General features: G+C 48.3%; 1 long non-coding RNA gene across 1 annotated transcript; it reads right to left on the bottom strand.

Moving 5' to 3' along the window:
- Positions 1 to 283: 283 nt before the first annotated feature.
- On the bottom strand, positions 284 to 11,382 carry LOC132538253 (uncharacterized). Its single transcript, XR_009549655.1, has 4 exons — positions 11,144 to 11,382; positions 8,654 to 8,714; positions 7,741 to 7,826; positions 284 to 403 (listed from the first exon to the last, which is right to left on the bottom strand). It is a non-coding gene; the product is annotated as an uncharacterized LOC132538253 (long non-coding RNA).
- Between the last annotated feature and the right edge of the window lie 788 nt (positions 11,383 to 12,170).

Genomic DNA, 12,170 nt, shown 5'->3' with positions numbered 1-12,170 from the left:
TAAAAGAATAAATGCCTTGCTTCAACTCCTTATTTTTTGCCTTGATAAGTAATTTTAATTGGACGTCATTTACAACATTGACAAGACTATAGGATAATAGCAGTACATTTCCACACAATTCCCACCACCATATCCCATCTCCTCCCTTGAAAACTTTCCTATTCTTTATCATTCTGGGATTATGGACCCAGGGTCATTATGGGATGCAGAAGGTGGGAAGGTCTGGCTTCTGTAATTGCTTCCCCGCTGAACGTGGTCCTTGGCAGGTTGATCCATACTCCCAGCCTGTCTCTCTTTCCCTAGTGGGCAAGGATCTGGGGGAGGTGGGGCTTCAGGACCATTGGTGGGGTCGTCTGTCCAGGGAAATCAAGTTGGCATCATGGTAGCATCTGGAACCTGGTGGCTGAAAAAGAGTTAAGATAAAATGCAGAACAAATTGTTGACTAATTATGAACCTAAAGGCAAGAATATTGCCAAGGAGTATTTGGAGTCTCCGTTTTTAGAAAAAGCTTGTAGGTCTATTTTAGGTATAGTCCAAGGGGCCCCTGACTTTACTAATTTTTGCCTGCTCCTGACAGTTAACATGTAGGTGGACCCAAGGTATTATCTGGGGAGATGGTGTCAGAGTTGGAAAACCCCTCACTTTGACCCCAGGTACCTTCTGACTCTCTTGGGGTATCACTCCCACCCCACTTTCTCTCCTCCTGTACTGAATGACCCAAGTGTTTCCACACACACACACACACACACACACACACACACACACACACACACACACCAGCCACCAGCACCACCCCCCACACCCAAAATGGCCACCAGCCCATCTCACTCATTTCAGTTCTAGGGCTTCAGCCTCTGCTGAGCTCTCCCCATCTGCCCTGGGGCTTCCCCTCTGTGTCCACTGGCCAGTGGCTGGGGAGCAGGGAATCCTGCCTGGCCCCTGTCAAGTGTCCCTCTGTCCAGTCCTCACTGCTTCGCATGTGAGGAGATCCCACTCTCCCCAAAAGAGTCAGGCAGGAGTTTCTCCATCTGCCCAGAGCCAGCCTCATCCCATAAGTGCTCAACTAACTAAAGCTCTACAGGGTCCCAGCATTCCTCTGGGTATAAAGTGTTAACACGATTTAGAGAATGTAGGCTTTTTGCTATGGGAGTAGTCAAGGTCTTACTGAATGGAAGGAAACTCTTGACCATCTCAGTTCAACTAAGAGGATATCACCTTTTTTTTTTTTTTTTTTTTAAGTGCACTGTTCAGTTCTGCTTCTGGTGGTGCGGGGGATTGAACCTGAGACTCAGACATGAGAGTCTCTTTGCAGAACCATTATTCTATCTACCTTCCGCCTTTTTTTTTTTTTTAATGACCTGAAGTAATGTAGTTTGGGAAGTGTGACCTGGATATAAATTTATCTGTAAAAGTGTCCCTTCTAACTGAGAAATTCATCTTTTTTCTGTCAGAGTAAAGGCAAAGTCATGGTGGCACATCTGGTTAAGCAGACACACTACAGTGCACAAGGACCCAGGTTCAAGCCCCTGGTACCTACCTGCAGGGGGAAGCTTCACAAATGGTAAATCAGTGATACAGGTGTCTCTCTCCTTCTCTCTCTCTCCTCCCCTCTCAATTCTCGCTGTCTCTGTCCAATAAGAAGTGACTAAAAACATCTTTTAAAAATCATGCTGCCCCTGCCCCCCCATCATGACCCACAATGCCCTTTGGGAGGCTACCAGCAGGTAAATTTATCTGTAGCTAAGCCCCCTCTACCTCTCAGTGTGGAGAACACCTCTCTTTGTCATGCAAAAGCGCCCCATCAGCTTTTCCGGCCCCCCAACTAAGGACTGATGCTCCGTTTCTCTTGCAGAATTTGAGCCCTGCATGGTCACTGTACTGCTCCCATGCACACTAAGTCCATTTTCTCCTTTTAAGCACATGTAATGTTGTCTCGATGACTAATCCTGCCTGAGAAGAACTGAGAGGGGTGGAGAATTCTTCCCAGTCCTGAGAAATGTGTGTGTGTGTGTGTGTGTGTGTGTGTGTGTGTTCAGAGATCAGTGGGCAGGCATATCACTCCCTGCTGGCCACCACCAGTTCAGTTCAAGGTTCTAGAAATAACTGGACCTAGGCCAATCAACTCTCTCTCCTTTCCTCTCCCCTCACCTGAGGAAGGTTCGTGTGTGAAAGATGCTGTGTTCACACAGAGATCTAGGCTTAGGGTGAAGCAGATGTCAAAGAACTGGAGTCCTTAGTGACTCCCACCTCCACTGGAGTCACATCACAGACGGGAGGCAGAATTTAATCCTGGGGCCTGAGGCTCAACAAATGAACAATCTACCACTGAGCTGTTAGCCTGGTCCTGTTAGAGAGTGCCTTTTCTCTCCCCCCAATGTCCTCTGACAGATAAGAGAAACCTGTGCAGCTGATGCTTCCCTGACAAAGCTGGCTCCCTGTGTTGGAGAGCAGCTTAGAGAAAGCAGCATACCCCCACCCCCCACACACACACCACTACCAGGAAAAGGCCCAGAGGCAGGGCCAGAAGCCCAGTGTGTCTGCATATCCTGCCCCAGCCCCCTTCCTCCCGGGCTGCAAAGGCCATAAAATGCAGATGGGGCAGATGTGAACACCTGAAGACAAAGGCTGAAGAACACCCCCTGAGGGCCCTGCCCTTCCCCAGAGGGGACTAGAAAGCTTCCAAGACCAGGAAGCTCAGGGCCTTTACCTCTCTCTCACCCACCTGGCTTCTACTTCTCTTCTGTCCTGACTTTAGGAGGGAACAGGAGAATGGTCCCAGAGAATGGTCTATCTTCCTCTTAATATCTGGTCCCGTCAAGACAATGCACCAGTATTTCCACACAGTTTAACACAAGATCTGCACACTGATTCTAAACACTGACCAGCACACACAACTCCTGGTGGAAGTTATTTCCTGCTCAATGCCATTGTCTCTGTGAACTTTAGTGAGGAAGATAGCCCTTCACATTCTGTGGCAACTCATAGACTATGCACTTGGTGTTCTGGCTTTTATAAGTTGGCAGCTTTATTTAAAAAAACAAAACAAAGAGCCGGGCGGTAGCGCAGCGGGTTAAGCGCAGGTGGCGCTGAGCGCAAGGACCGGCATGAGGATCCTGGTTCGAGCCCCCGGCTCCCCACCTGCAGGGGAGTCGCTTCACAGGCGGTGAAGCAGGTCTGCAGGTGTCTATCTTTCTCTCCTCCTCTCTGTCTTCCCCTCCTCTCTCCATTTCTCTCTGTCCTATCCAACAACGACGACATCAACTACAACAACAGTAACTACAACAACAATAAAAAGACAACAAGGGCAACAAAAGGGAAGATAAATAAAATTACAAAAAAATATTTAAAAAAAAATTAAAAAACAAAACAAAACAGGGGGCAGGCAGTAGTGAGTTAAGCACAAATGGCATGAAGCACAAGGATCAGCTTAAGGATCCCAGTTCAAGCCCCCAGCTCCCCACCTGCAGGGGAGTCGTTTCACAAGCAGTGAAGCAGATATGCAGGTGTCTGTCTTTCTCCTCCCCCCCCCCATCCATTTCTCTCTGTCCTATCCAACAACAACAATAACAATAAGGGCAATAAAATGGAAAGAATGGCCTCCCGGAGCAGTGAATTCTTAGTGCAGGCACTAAGTGCAGCAAAGGTGGGCGCGAGGAATCACACCATTGCAAGACTGGCCAGCTCCTCATGGGGCACGAGCGCTTGCACACTGCGATCATCATCTCTGGCATTATGCTATTCCACTGCAGAATACTGTGCCCCAGTATGGTTCCGTAGCCCCCATGTCCACTTGGTCGATTCCAAATTATATTCCTCCATGAGGATCATTTCTGGAACCATCCGTTCCACCCCGGTTCCATGGCTGCCAGTTCTTAGCAACATCGCCCCGCCAGATATTCGTCGGGATGCGGCATCATCTAAGTTCATTTCCCACGTCTACGCTCGACCGGACCTGCCAATATACGCGGATATCTTCACCCACCCTGTCCAACGCTTGACGTCTCGTCACCCAATCTGTTCCCCTATGCCTACACTGAACTTCTCTGTCCCAGACTCTTGGAAACAGAGTTGGCAGTCAGCTAAGGTCAAGAACAAACACCATCACAGACCCCTGCGAGCGTCAACCCGGCTTTGACCTGGCACGTTATGATTGGGCCCTCCTCAATCGCTATGGAACAGGCCATGGCCGGTGTGCCGCTATGTTCCATCGCTGGGGAGCCAGAGACGACCCGAACTGCCCCTGCGGCTCCAGACAGACTATGACCCACATAGTCAACGACTGCCACCTCTCCAGATTCAAAGGAGGTCTCGAAACTTTACATCAGGCTCAACCTGACGCTGTCGACTGGCTACGGAAGAAGGGCAAACGCTAGACGAAGAAGAAGTGCAGGCACCAAGCCCCAGTGATAAACCTGGAAGCAAAAAAAAAAAAAATCCAGTAGATGATTTTGCCCAAACTAGAGGCTGGTGTTAGTCTGCTGAACATGTTTAAGGTTAGCAAGGCTACGCTGGGATGCTTGGTAGGTTAGATGTATTGAGCACATAAGATAAATTTACATGTACAAATACATAAATACTTAATAATGTTGTCAAGTTAGGATGGTCTTTCTTGGGACATAACCATCTTGTCAGTTGAGGAAGATTTGTGCGTATCTTGAGTCTGGATGGATAAGAAACAGAACCTACTCTTAGGTCAAATATATCTCCCTCCTCAAAACAAGATGAGGGAATCAGAAGATGCCTGACACCAACCCATTCCCAGGCCTAGTCCATTTCAGAGTCCTGTGGCCCTGTTTCTCGTTTTCTCTTGTGGAGTGTGTGTGTCTGTATGTGTCTGTGTGTGTGTGTGTGTGTGTGTGTGTGTGTGTGTGTGTGTGTGTCTGTGTGTGTGATCAATGTAGGCTCAGTCTGTCATGCAAAAAGGATAATCTGAAGTTTTAAAAAGTGACTTTGGTGGGAGTAGGGCAGTGGCACAGCAGATTAAGTGCAGTGGCGCAAGGCACAAGGACTGTCATAAGGATCCTGGTTCGACCCCTACCCCCCCTGGCTCCCCACCTGCAGGGGAGTCGCTTCACAAGCAAGTGGTGAAGCAGGTCTGCAGGTGTCTGTCTTTCTCTCCCCCTCTCTGTCTTCCCCTCCTCCATTTCTCTTTGTTCTATCCAACAATGACAACAATAATAACTACAACAATAAAAAAACAAGGGCTACAAAAGGGAATAAATAAATAAATAAAGTGACTTTGGACAAAGGTTAGAGAAAACACCCCCAGTTGGTCGAGAGCAGTTGGGCAATTTTATGGGATTAACTACCTCTGCCCCACACACATACAATTGCATTTGTGTTTTCTGGAAACTGCACACAAATTCCATAACCATGGCTTCTGTCCTATTAAAACACATTCAATAAAGCAATGACATCCAAGTGACTGTAGAGACAAGAATGCCAGTGCCGCCTGCCATTCCTAATAAAAGGGAAAGGAAACAGAAAGGAAAAGCCAGGCTGCGGCTTTTTCTGCCTCCAGGTTCTGTCTCCCCCCCCACCCCCCGCCCCCAGCAAGCCTAATCAGTAACTCACCATTTAGCCGGTTCCTTTTGTTACTGTAACAATAACACCTTGCATTGCACATGCTCTGCAATGGAGAGAAAAGAAATTATAATGCAGAATGAAAGAATTATGTCTACATGGTGTGATTCCCAGATTTATTAAATTTGCTCTTACAAATGTTTATGAAGTTGAGAGTTGCTTGTCCCTTAAGCAGCAAATTCCACATTAACAAGCCCTGGGGGCCAGAGAGCTGGCAGCAAGGAGGAAATAAAGATTACCATCCCAAATCTTGGGCTTCCCATTCATTTTCTCCTGAATTAATTCTCCCTGCCCGTTGCTGAAGCCCCAACTGTGGTTGCTTTGAACCTTATTAAAATTGTGAAGCCAAAATTTCCCTGCTGCCTCTGGGCACGACAGCAGATTGAACCAAGAGAGTTCAACCCTCCCACTTTCAGGCCAGGATCCTTGTCCCAGAAAAGAAAGGAGATTGCTGTTGTGCGGATATGCCCTCATCCTGGTTTCATGCCCACCCTCTTACCACCCCAGCCTCCTACCACAAGCCATGGTCTGTTTTATTTATTTATTTATCTATTTTTACTGCCATCAGGATTATTGCTGGGGCTTGGTGCCTGCAGGATGAACCCTGGGTGGCCATTTAGTTTTCCCTTCCTGCCTTCCTTCCTTCCTTTATTTCTTTCATTTGAAAGGACAGAGAGAAATTGAGAGAGAAGGGAGAGATAAAGAGGGGAAGAGAGGGGCCAAGTGGTGGACCCCCAGTCTTCTTTTTTTTTTTTCCATGTAAAAACATGTCACATCTTTTCTGACAACACATTAATTTGCAGCTGAGCTAACTGCACCTCGAGTGTCTGACTTGACGTGGGGGGGGGGGGGCGGCGGCACTGCAGTGCACCCAGTGCCCACTGAGGTGCAGGCCTGTCTGTATCCTGAGGTCACCCATCACTCTGTCCTAGGACACCAAGTCAGCGCTGCTCAGGAGTGTGGGCGTGGCTTAGGAAGGAAGTGAAGGCGGGGCCTTAGAAGTTTTAAAAGTGGACATTGTGGGCAAGGCCTTGCCTGCTCGTGGTGGTTCACCGTGTAAATCCTTCTGTCTCTTCTGGTTCACACATTTCGGTATGTGTGCTCTCACCTTTCCTGAATAAAAGTTTAAAATTCATGAAAATCATGCTTTTTACCTCAATTCTTTGTTGAGCTAAAGTACTACGAACCTATAACCATGGAGGGACAGCCGGTTCACCCCCATGTCCCCTATTCAAAGGATTTCCAAATCTCCTTTGCAACCAGGGTGCTGGAGGTGTTGGGACTCGAATGCTGTCAAAAGCTCTGCAAATAAAGATTACAATAATAATAAACAAGGGGCGGGGGTAGATAGCATAATGATTATGCAAACAGATTCATTCTCTAGGCTCCAAAGTCCTAGGTTCAATCCCCTGCACCACCATTAGCCAGAGCTGAGTAGTGCGCTGGTAAAATAAATAAATAAATATTAATTTTTTAAAAGCACCCCAAGTGAAGAGGTGGCCTTGGGGCTGATTATGCTAGCGAGGGCAGCTGTGTGGCCCTCAGCTTGCGGGTGGGGTGGGCGAAGGCTACATCGGCTACAAGGTGAAGCCTCTGGGATGTGGCTGGTGTCAGTGTGTTGGGACTATGTGTAAGCTTGATAGAGCTTAGGGAGAACTCCCCATCCTTGGATGGAGGTCTGAGAAGATACCCTCTTGGTTAGTCTCTCTCAACCGAGGTGAGCAAAAGGGGAGAAACTCAGACTTAGTTCTTTCCTTCTTGACTCTCAGGCCCACAGAAACCCAATACTTCCCTCCATTAACTGCAGGCCACATGGCCGCCTACCTTAAGATTCACTTACTCAAAGTTCACAGAGGAGAACACACCTTATCACACCCTCCTAGCAGTGGCCTTTGATGTCCTCAACTTGCATCAAACCTTGCTTATCTTCTCTCTATCTTGCCTTAACTGGTTCAACCCCTCTCCTCCCCTCAAACCCCTTTGGGTAATTAAATGCCAGCATCAGGAGACTAATTATCTCAACCTTTATGTATCTGCATCAATTCTTGTCATACCAGCCCCCTACCATAGGGGCAAGCCAACCTTTAAGAAACCTGTAATTTCTGACAAATTTGAATAATGTTCTTTGTTTGGTTTTCTACTTAAACCTTGCCTACCTGCTAGTAAATGAGACCTGAGACTTGAGATCTGAGGTCTGAGCATGCTGCAGGTCTCTGTGGTGTCTTTTACTTCGTGTCGTCCCCTGTTATGAGCGAGAAAGAACCGGTCCATTACCTTTCCCCTGGAGATCACCCCGCCAGAGACCCTGACATCAGTGAAGATGGCAGTTGTGCGTTCGGATAGCAGCAGCTGGGGTACCGCTGCCTGCTGGGGCATCCTGTGTGCTGGGCCACCCACCCAGTGTCGCCAAAGTGTTCCTGTGCCTGGGAACAGCCCTCTGCTGGCAGCATCCTTGCGCCCTGAGACGCCCCATGTGCTGTTTGCCTTTTTGTACAGTGGGAGCATTTGTGTTGTGGGAGTGTCCTATGTCCTGGGAATATCCTACATGCTAGGAGCATACCTGTGTGCACAAGGACCCAGGTTCAAGCCCCCAGTCCCCACCTTCGGGGGAAAGCTTTACGAGTGGTGAAGCGGGCCTGCAGCTGTCTCCCCCTCTCTCCTCTTCATTTCTCTGTCTCTATCCAAGAATAAATAAACAAAATATAAGAGAGAGGGAGAGAGAGAGGTATGACTGTAGTGCTAGAGCTTCCCCCAGTGCTGGGCATGCCTCTGTGGTGCCAGGACTTGAACCTAGGTCATGTGTGTGACAAGGCACGTACTCAACCCACTGAGCTATCTCCTGGCCCCAGCAGGCTGTGTCCTGGAAGCTTCCCCGCTCTCTGGGCTACTGTATGCTGGGAGTGCCATGGGTGTGGGAGGAGGGAGCATCCCCGTGTAGGGGCAGCATCCTGGGTGCTGGGAACATCCAGGTTTCCTGGCTGTGGATGTGATTTGCCTCATCAAGCCTCCCCTCTGTAGGTGAAGGGGGCTTGGTTTCTGGAAGGTGGATCCACAGCTTGTGTCTCCCACCTGACTGTGGCTGCTTCTGTTTCTTCTCCTTTTCCTCTGCCTTCTCCTTCCTTTTCTTCTTCTTTGAAGGTTTATTTATGAGAGAGAGAGAGAGAGAGAGAGAGAGAGAGAATCAGAGCAACTTCTGGCATATGTGAAGCTGAGGGTTGAACTTGAGACCTCATATTTGTCAGTCCAGTGCCTTATCCACTGCATCAGCCCCTCAGCTCACTTCTAACACCCTTCAATAAGCCCCTCTTCTGTCCAGATTGAATAACAGCCTGCCTGATCCCACACCCCCAATCCGTGCTCCCCTGTCCATCCTCCCCACCCCCCCCACCAGACACAGGCTGACATAATTTCTTTCAGCGTTTACAGAGTGCTCTGAACTACTTGAACAAGCCGTAAAAAAAAAGCTATAAAAATGTCAAGTATCATATCATCAGCATGATTATGGGACTCCCCCTCCTCATGTTGCCATTTCTCTTGTCACTTCTTCTTCTAGCGTTTGCCCTTCTTCCGTAGCCAGTCGACAGCGTCAGGTTGAGCCTGATGTAAAGTTTCGAGACCTCCTTTGAATCTGGAGAGGTGGCAGTCGTTGACTATGTGGGTCATAGTCTGTCTGGAGCCGCAGGGGCAGTTCGGGTCGTCTCTGGCCCCCCAGCGATGGAACATAGCGGCGCACCGGCCATGGCGATTGAGGAGGGCCCGATCATAACGTGCTAGGTCAAAGCCGGGTTGACTGATGGTGGTGCACAGGATTGAAACTGAGAATTCAAGGCCTCAGGCATGAGAGTCTCTTTGCATAACCATTATGCTATCTACCCCCACCCTAGGCACTAGCTTTTCGTAGGACCATGTACCTTCCTCCATCTCCACTTTTGTGCTTCTCCCTTACCAAATACATCTCTCTTCTCCGCCCCCCCACTTCACCCCAACAGATTTCCATGGAAACCAAGCCAAGACGGAAAGTTCTGGCCCATTTACTCAGACTATGTGATTATACGATAATTTAAAATATGCTCGTTTAATTACATCTGTAAAATGTGTCCTCACTATTATACATGAAAAATAATAGCAACAACGCTATGGTTGCAACGCTTATGTTTGCCTCTAGATGGCACTAGTGCTGTGTTTATATCAAGGTGAACGTACTTCTGACTCCATGTTTATGTTATTTTTAGGATTTTAATTATTTACTGATTGATTAAAGACAGAGAGAAATTGAGAAGGAAGGGGGAGGTAGAGAAGGGGAGAGACAGAGAGGCACCTATAGCATTGCTTCACCGTTTGTCAAGTTTCATCCTGCAGGTGGGGACTGGGGGATTGAACCTCCATCCTTGTTCATGGTAATGTGTGCACTCAACCAGCCGCACCACTGCCTGCCTCATTCATCTGTTCTAATGATCAGTTAGCATTGGGATTTCAGGATACAAACGCCTAAAGATCCCTGAGAGAAACAACCTAGAATTTGTTATTTGCTAATAAGCACTTAACATGAATTATATCACCTAATTATCACGCCTTTGTGCACCAGCAGAACTACAGTGTCCGTGGGCATATAGATAGAGTGTAATATTTTTGCTATTTGTCACCAGGGCTTCTCTGCTCTGGGGTCATCTTTTTGCACACACCACAGCTTCCCCCAGCTGTGCCTTCCACCTCCCTCTGGACCTGACCCGGGAAGGGGCGACAGGTGGCGGGCAGTGACTGGGAGGGGTAGTCAAGGCTGTCTCCCCGCCCAAGGGCATCTGCCCAGGGACAGTGGGTGAGGATGGGGCCTCGGGACAGGGGTCCTCACGCACCCTGAGTGCCTCTCCCTCATTCTTCCCACCTAGAAGCCCCGTCAACTTGGTAACCGTGCCCCGCTCCACACAATGTCATGATTTGCTTCTTTATAAAAGCAAACAAGGATGGGGCCAGGCGGTGGTGCACCTGGTTAAGAGCACTCATTACAGTGCGCAAGGACGCAGCTTCAAGCCCCCGGTCCCCACCTGCAGGGGGAAAGCTTCACAAGTGGTGAAGCAAGGTTGCAGGTGTCTCTCTGTCTCTTTCCCTTTCTACCTCCCCTCCTCTCTCAACTTCTCTGTCTCTATCCAATAATAAATAAATATTAAAAAATTAAAAAACAAACACCAAACTACTTTTTTTAAAAAAAAGCAAGTGTTTAATCGATAGTTTAATGGTTATGCAAAGAGACTCTCATGTTTGAGGCTCCAAAGTCCCAGCCAGGTTCAGTCCCCAACACCACCCTAACCCAAAGTTGAGCAGTGCTCTAGTTAAAAATGAATGAATCAACAAGGGCAACAAAAGGGAATAAATAAGTAAAATAAAATAAAAATAAAATAAAAATAAAATAAAATAAATAAAAATGAATGAATATAAACAACAAGGGCAACAAAAGGGGAAAACATTAAAAATTAATAAATAAACATTTTTTAAAAAGTGAATGAATGGATGAATAAATAAATAAGTAAAGCAAACGAAAAGGAAAATCATTCTCTCTCTTACCATTTTTACTCACTCGCTCGCACTGTGGGTCAAGTTTCACGGTGTCATTAACAAAAGCTTTTGCAGTCTGTTGGCTCAAAAAATTTCAAGTAGCCCCCAAAGTTTCAATCGTGGTTGTTGGTGGAAGGCGAGGGTGGGACCCAGGGCCACCTAGCTGGAATCCCTAAGTCCAGCCTGGAGCCAGGAAGTGGCGGGGCGGAGTCTTGCTGGTGCGGGCAGCAGAGAGGTTTGCAAGCTTCTCTGGCAACCCCGCAAGGCAGGTGCGAGCGGCCTGGCCCGGGAGCTGTGTGCGCGCGCGTCTCGCTCGCTCCCGCGCCGAGCTCTGCGTGGCGGACTCCACTGCCCCCTGGCGGCCGCTCTTAGCCCCAGCAGGGCGGTCGCTTGGTAGGCAGAAATTCGCAATTTTCTGTCTGCCTGCGGTGTGAAGGACCCGAGCCCTCTGCTAAGAAAAGCTTACTCCGTAGAAGTTTCCCACATGTGTGTTTACCTTCCTGCAGTTTTCTGATCTGCCAGAGAAGCCTCCACATACTTTCTTTTGAATATTAACTTAGTTGTTGTTATTATTATTGCTTACCAGAGCACTGCTCGGCTCTGGTTTATTGTCCTGTGGGGGATTGAACCTGCGACTCTGGAGCCTCAGGCATGAGAATCTCTTGCATAACCATTATGCTATCTCCCCCTGAGAAATCAGAGCATCACTCCAGCACAGTTGATGTGACATGGGGCTCCAACTCAGGACCCCAAGCCGGAGAGTCCAACACTTTACCCACTGTGCCATCTCCTGGTTCTCTCTCTCTGTCTCCCTTTCCCTCCTTCCCCCCCCCCCTTTCCAGAGATGGAAGTCAGGGGTCCTAAGCCCAACTTTAAAAAATTTTAAACTTTTGGGCTGGGAATCCAGTATGAAGGTTCTACAAAAGACTTTCATGCCTGAGGCTCTGAGGTCCCAGGTTCAGTCCCCAGCACTACTGTAAACCAGAGCTGCATGGTGCTGTGGTCTCTCTCTCTCTCTCTGTATCTCCCTTTCATT

Source organism: Erinaceus europaeus, chromosome 4 (assembly GCF_950295315.1).
Source record: "Erinaceus europaeus chromosome 4, mEriEur2.1, whole genome shotgun sequence".
Classification (NCBI taxonomy): Eukaryota; Metazoa; Chordata; class Mammalia; order Eulipotyphla; family Erinaceidae; genus Erinaceus; species Erinaceus europaeus.
Note: the sequence above shows the minus strand (reverse complement) of the source record. Positions and strands in the feature narration are given on the sequence as shown.